The sequence below is a fragment of the Marmota monax genome, unplaced genomic scaffold (assembly GCF_021218885.2).
Source record: "Marmota monax isolate L192 unplaced genomic scaffold, Marmota_monax_Labrador192_F-V1.1 WCK01_AAM20220418_F8-fsc00007, whole genome shotgun sequence".
NCBI lineage: Eukaryota > Metazoa > Chordata > Mammalia > Rodentia > Sciuridae > Marmota > Marmota monax.
Window position 1 is genome coordinate 1,856,231 of NW_026692781.1, and position 6,000 is coordinate 1,862,230.

Consider the following 6,000-nt stretch of genomic DNA (forward strand, 5'->3'; position numbering starts at 1 on the left):
GCTTTGTAGATTTTTACTTTGTAGACTTTTACTTTGAACTGTGTGCCATCCTGACAGCAGAACAGCTGTTTACCAATGTCCTTGCTTTGTATTGATTAAATAAAGAAACTATTTCACAGTCTTGAAAAAAAAATTTTTTTGGAGAAAACCTGCATCTATATTGAGCATGAACAGACAATTTCTTATCATTATTTCCTAAACAATACAATGTGACAGCTATTTACACACATTTACATTGTATTAAGTATTATAAGTAATTTTAGAGATGATTTAAAATATATGGGAGGATATACATAAATCATATGCAAATAGTACATCTCTTTATATAAGACTTGAGAATCTGCAGATTTGGGCATCCACAGGGGATCCAAGAACCCACTGCCTAAATACCAAGGAGTAGCTACATTTTTTTCTATGCCTGACAAATTTCATTTAGCATAAAGTCATCTATGTTGTTCATTTATGTTGTCAAAAATAGTATATGTTAAAAAGAATGGATATTCATATGTTTAGGATATATCTGTACTACCATGTTTATTATAGCATTATTTATAATAGCCAACATATGGAAGGAACACAAATGTCCATCAAGGACGAATGCATAAAGAAAATGTGATATACGTATACAATGGCATACTACCCAGTCTTAAAGAAGAACAAAAGTCTGTCATGTGCATTGCCATTTTGTTTTTAACAATATCAATCCGGAATTTCCTCTGGATTAAAAACAACAACAACAACAAGGGAAATAGTTCAATAAACAAATGAGTACCAGTAAAAATTCAAAGGTGCAAGTCCCATCTTTTCCCAAATACAAAAATTGACTTTGGAAGACTGAATCCCCCTGCCCCAAAGCTTCATAAATTTAGATTCTAATGAAGCTTTATTAAAATAACCAGGAGCTGAGGTCTTTGCTAATGTCTCTTTTCCAGGGAGGAGGACTGCAGTCACACACATTCCAATGCCAATGGGCATTGTCAACGTTCACTAGAAGACTAGACATAAGACAAACTCCTGAGAACAGTACCTGATCTCAAATTCAATTACGAAATAGAGTCCAGGGAAAGCTCAGTGGAAGTTTGAGGGTTTGGAGACACAGCATAGGTAAAGTCTCTGTGGAGGATGAGTCTCCCCAGGGTGAACTCTGATGACTAGGCAGACAAAGGAGGCAGGGAAGAGTTCCAGGAACAAGAAGGAAAGCTGCTCTGGTTTAAAACATGTTCATTTAAACTTCCCTATGAAAGCAGCATGGTTCCGTAGAAGGATCATCTGCTTCTACAGATGTGAGGAAAATGTCCATTTTGTGCTTGTCCAGTCTACCAAATCAAGCATGTTGGGAACAAGCCAGAACCTTTTCAGAACCATTCCTATGGCCCTACTCAGTCAGATCCTTGACCAGAAGAATCTGGCCAGAGGCCATTTAAGAGCTCAAAAGGGAGGAATGTACTCTTGTCTTTGCTAGAGTAATACAAAGGAGATCCTGTTATGAATGCAACTTGTTTACTCACTAGGAACCCGAAGACCTTTTGGTCTACAGTTTTAGATGCCACTGGATCTACGAAATTCTTTTTTGTTTGTTTGTTCCTTTAAATTCCAGAATTGGCACATTTACTAGAACCCTAGAGGCCTGTTGGAACTATATACCTCTGCTCCTGATAAATATGAAATAGTCTGCTTTTCTCATCTCCCCTACCCACAAAAGCTACTCTAGATTTTCAAATGTGGAAGCAAACATAATATAGGTTCATGTCCTTTTCAAATAGGAGAGCAATTAGAGAGGAGTTTTGAAATGTACTGAGGTAAGCATGAGTTAGTTTTTATTTCATTATAAGTTCAACAACAACAACAACAATATATATATATATATATATATATATATATATATATATATATATATTCTAATATATCCACTATATATCTAATATATATATATATCCTTCCCTAGGGCTCAAGGGCCTAGGGGAGAAAGTAAATTTGGATGAGAGCCAAAGTTCTAGCTTGTAATCAGGTGCTTAGACCATGAAGGCTCTGGAAGAACTTGGAGAGTAAGAGACTGGTGGACTAGAAGGCTCACCCTAACATTTAAAGCAGAAGGGATGGAATATTTCACTGAGCACAGTATATTCAACCAGGGACTATGGCCCCTAGACCCCTATCATCTGAGGTTCTAGTTTAAAATCTGATATCCTATCCTAATCCTAATCTCAGACATTCAATTTACAATTTTCTTTCTGGGACCCTCCCTTCAGCTTTTCTACCAAGGTCTTTGAGCTGTCCACAGAGTTAGCTATTCTCAGCCAGCTTCAGGTTGAGTCAGTTAAGTTAGAAACACTTTGAAGACAATAGGGTTACCTATTTTCTAGGATATAAGGTTGGAGTACAGCAAAATGGAGACTGGTTTATAAAAGAAAGCATTTTAAACAAATGTATGGAAACCAGGATCTTAAATGAGTCAAGAGATGTGTCCCAAATAAAAAATATCTCCACAAACGCACAGATGAAAACATTCCCTCAAAGGTTCACTCTTTCTATGTAGCAGAGATGAGACCTCAAAGCCCAAGCTAACACAAAAGTAGAGAACCAAGTCAGGGAAAAATGAGATCTGTTTCTATGATTGAGTCACATATGATGACAGGTAACAGTGCACTCCTGGTAGCCAGTGGCAGTAGGTAGGTTTACAAATGTCCTTCTTAACTGACCAATACTGAGAGTGGCTATCAGAAATAATTAGAATCAGATTCTAATTATTCTATTTCAAAAATTATTCTATTTAAAAAAAATAGAATCAGATTCGCAGAAATTAAGAAAGTCTATATTACACTAATCCTTGCATCATAAGCTTTCAAGAGTCTCAGGTGGTAGGTAGAGAGTTGCAGATCTGTCTCTGAGTACCCTGGTTGCAGTACACATGCCATGTATGAGGTGTATCTGGATGCTTCTTCCCTAAATAGGAGATTGAACAAAATACCATTGTTTTAATTTCTAGTATGCTTAGATTTGCAATCATCCTACTTAGGTAAAATCGTAAGCATGTGTATAAACTATCCTACCAAATTCTTTACTACAAAACATTTTGGGAACAGAATGACCAGTTTCTAACAATTTCATTCTTCCAGGTCTACAATGGAGACTAATATGTAGCAATAGGTTTAGGGGTCTGAACTTTTCCTCTGGGACCAGTTAGCCCCTTTACCAGAGCCTGTGTCCAATTTCAGATCTTTCTACTATCACTTAAACATATCCACGGAGGAAAAGGGGGCTCATAATACCTCTTACTTGAGTGCAAAATTTTAATGAGTTCTACAGTCAAGAGTATTTATGCCTAAACACTGATTTATTAATTTATGGACCAAATAAAGATAGCAATATCCAATATACTTGATGATTTCATTCCTAGGAAGCAACATCACATACTTAAAACATAATTTTAAATTAAAAAGAGGATGAGAGTAAAGCATATTTATAGAATATTTAAAGGTATATAAGGATAAGAGCCTAACCAAAGCACACTCTTTTGCAAGAAAAAAAGGCTTACAGTTTGGAAGATGCTTATAACTGTACAAGTGGCAAGTGACAGTTATGAGTTTCACTTCCTCTAGTCATTCAAGAGAGGGCAATTGAAAAACCTTTTCTTTTCATATTGTACTAGACTTTGAGAACTGGAATGAAGTTGATAAAAAAACATAAAATAGTTCCCTATATAAGCGACAGTTATACAAAATTTTACTTTCATAAAACTCTTCATGTAATTGCTGTCAATTAGTTCTTAGCAGAACTTTTTGATGTGTCATTTATAAATCAGGAAAATAAACCTTAATCAAGTTCAGTAATTTGCTTCTTTTGTACAAATATGGAGATCAAGTTTTATAATTCTAAATCCCAAAGATTTTCTCATTGAATTTACAGTTCTATTGTTAATTAGACAACTTCATCAAATTACTCCTTGTAGGTAATATCTTTCTTACCTGTAAAGGCAGCAGCTGGATTATTGTATTTTAATCAGGGCTAGTCTTAGCAGGTACAGGGCCTGTAGCTCTATTTATTAGAGGGCCCAGTTTCCTTCTAAGTTTACCACAAACCGTTCTCTTGAATGATTTCTTGGGTGAGAGGAAATCCTTTTGTGTTCCACAAAAAGGAACACCCAAATTTCCTCCTATTTCAAAATATTTTCCTGGCCAGTATCCAAACTTCAGTCCAATATTTCCAGGAATGAAAGTGGTCCATCAGTGGATAATTCCACATGGATTCAGCATCTATTCTGCTTTGTCCAGTGTCCCAAGTGCCGGAGGTAACCCATAACCAGAGTCACTTCTGGTTACAGTGTACATCAACTCTCTTCCCACAAAAAGCAAAACCTCCAGAAGGTATGCATCTTCCTGATGTAAGCAGTGCAAAAGCGAAGAAACAAACACAACACAAACCAAAAACATGCTGTTGAACACAACAAAACCAAAATGCCCAGTTGTTCAAGCATTTTCAATCACATTTATACCTCTACTTTTATACTGATGTTTTTGTTTTTTGTTTTTTTTTTTCCTGTGGAAAATACCAATCTTGAACTTACTAAGATACATAGAATAAGGAGACTGGATTCCTTAGAAGTATCTCATTCCATTTCTACTATCATGGTGTCATGTAATATAAAAGCCATTGCCATAGAAGGTGTCTAGAAATTGTACACTAACAGTGCCTTGGTTTCAGAAGCTTACCTGTTGGGAAGAGATAACTAACCACACATACAGTGCAGAGCAAACACCCACAGACCACTAGTGCTCTTGGAGTCCCTGGCTCTCTTAATTCATGACCAAAATCTTGATCTCAGTTCTGTTGGAGACCCCACGCATTGTATGGAGTGGGCAGCCAGGTGGGTGGGAAAATCTGGCAGCAGATACAGCTATCACCATCTTCAGACTGGACACCATAGCAAGAAAAATCACTTACTTGCAACCCAGTGACAGGTCTCCACCAGCACCCGTGGGAACCCTGTGAAGCAAGGTTCCCTGGAGGCCTTTCCTTCTCTTGGGTTTGTGTCTTCACCAATCTCTGGTTTCCTCAGCTCTGGTTGCTTAGGAGGTGTTGCTAGCCTGGCGTCTGTCCTCACTAGCTGCTGCCCCTAGGGCCAGGATGGCTCAGCAGTAAACCGGCCCCATTGAATTGCTAGCTAGAAACCAAATCAACCTGGGCGGCTCCCCAGCCACTGATCCAGAGACCCCTCCTGCCCAGATGCCCAGTGGAGCCGCGCCTGCCTGCAGCTGCTTGGAAGCTGTTTTTGTCTCCTTCCCACTCCTCCTCCCCTCTCTCCGCCACGCCACTCTCTCCCCCGCCCTCATTCCCAGGCCAGTGCGCGACTTCAGAATCCAGATCAGGCGTGGGCGGGGTGATATTGACAGAGATTGGCTGCAGAGGCAATAGCAGCAGCAGCTGTGGCGTTTTCGCCAGCTGCTGGGAAGGGAGGTAGCAGAGGAGAGAGGACTGGGGATAAGAGAGGGAGGGGGACGACAACTTGCAGGGCATGATGGAATGGAGTGGCTGGAGAAAAGTCAGAGAGAGGAGAGGAAGAGCAGGACATAGCTCAATTTTGTGTTTGGTGGGGAAAGGGGGAGGGAGAGGAGTAGGAGAGGAAGAGAGAAACTCAGGTTCATTTCTTCTAGTTGCTTTCCTCTCGCCTTGCCTAGCTGTCCAGATAGAGCCTGCAAGGGTAATGATCTCTCAGCTTCCCAATCTGCATATCTGGAGTCTATGATGTTGCTGTTGTGTGTATGTGTAGTGTAGCTGTTTGGGAAAGAGTTGCTGAAAACTACTATAATTTTCTTGCTGTATATGTCTTTCCTCATCTGGTGATTTGGAACAGGAGGTACAGATGAAAAATAACTCATAGTGGAGAACATTGAGTTGCTACAGTGAAGTTTGGAGGTAAAGGGAAGAAGTGTGTGTTGGGCTTTATTTCCCAAAGGGAGTTTGGAAAATTTTGCCACACCATAGAACAATCATTTTATAACC

The 6,000-nt window shown here is 39.1% G+C and overlaps 1 protein-coding gene across 2 annotated transcripts in view; it reads right to left on the reverse strand.

The window, feature by feature from the left end:
- Scn7a (sodium voltage-gated channel alpha subunit 7) overlaps positions 1-5,265 on the reverse strand; it is an 88,831-nt gene extending 83,566 nt beyond the window's left edge. The window contains exon 1 of one of the 2 annotated variants that reach the window (XM_046447547.2): positions 4,942-5,265. The gene's annotated coding sequence lies outside the window, so the exon portion shown is untranslated. Of the gene's footprint in view, positions 1-3,965; positions 4,436-4,941 lie in introns of those variants that run through there. The other variant, XM_058580152.1, reaches the window with a different exon arrangement.
- Between the last annotated feature and the right edge of the window lie 735 nt (positions 5,266-6,000).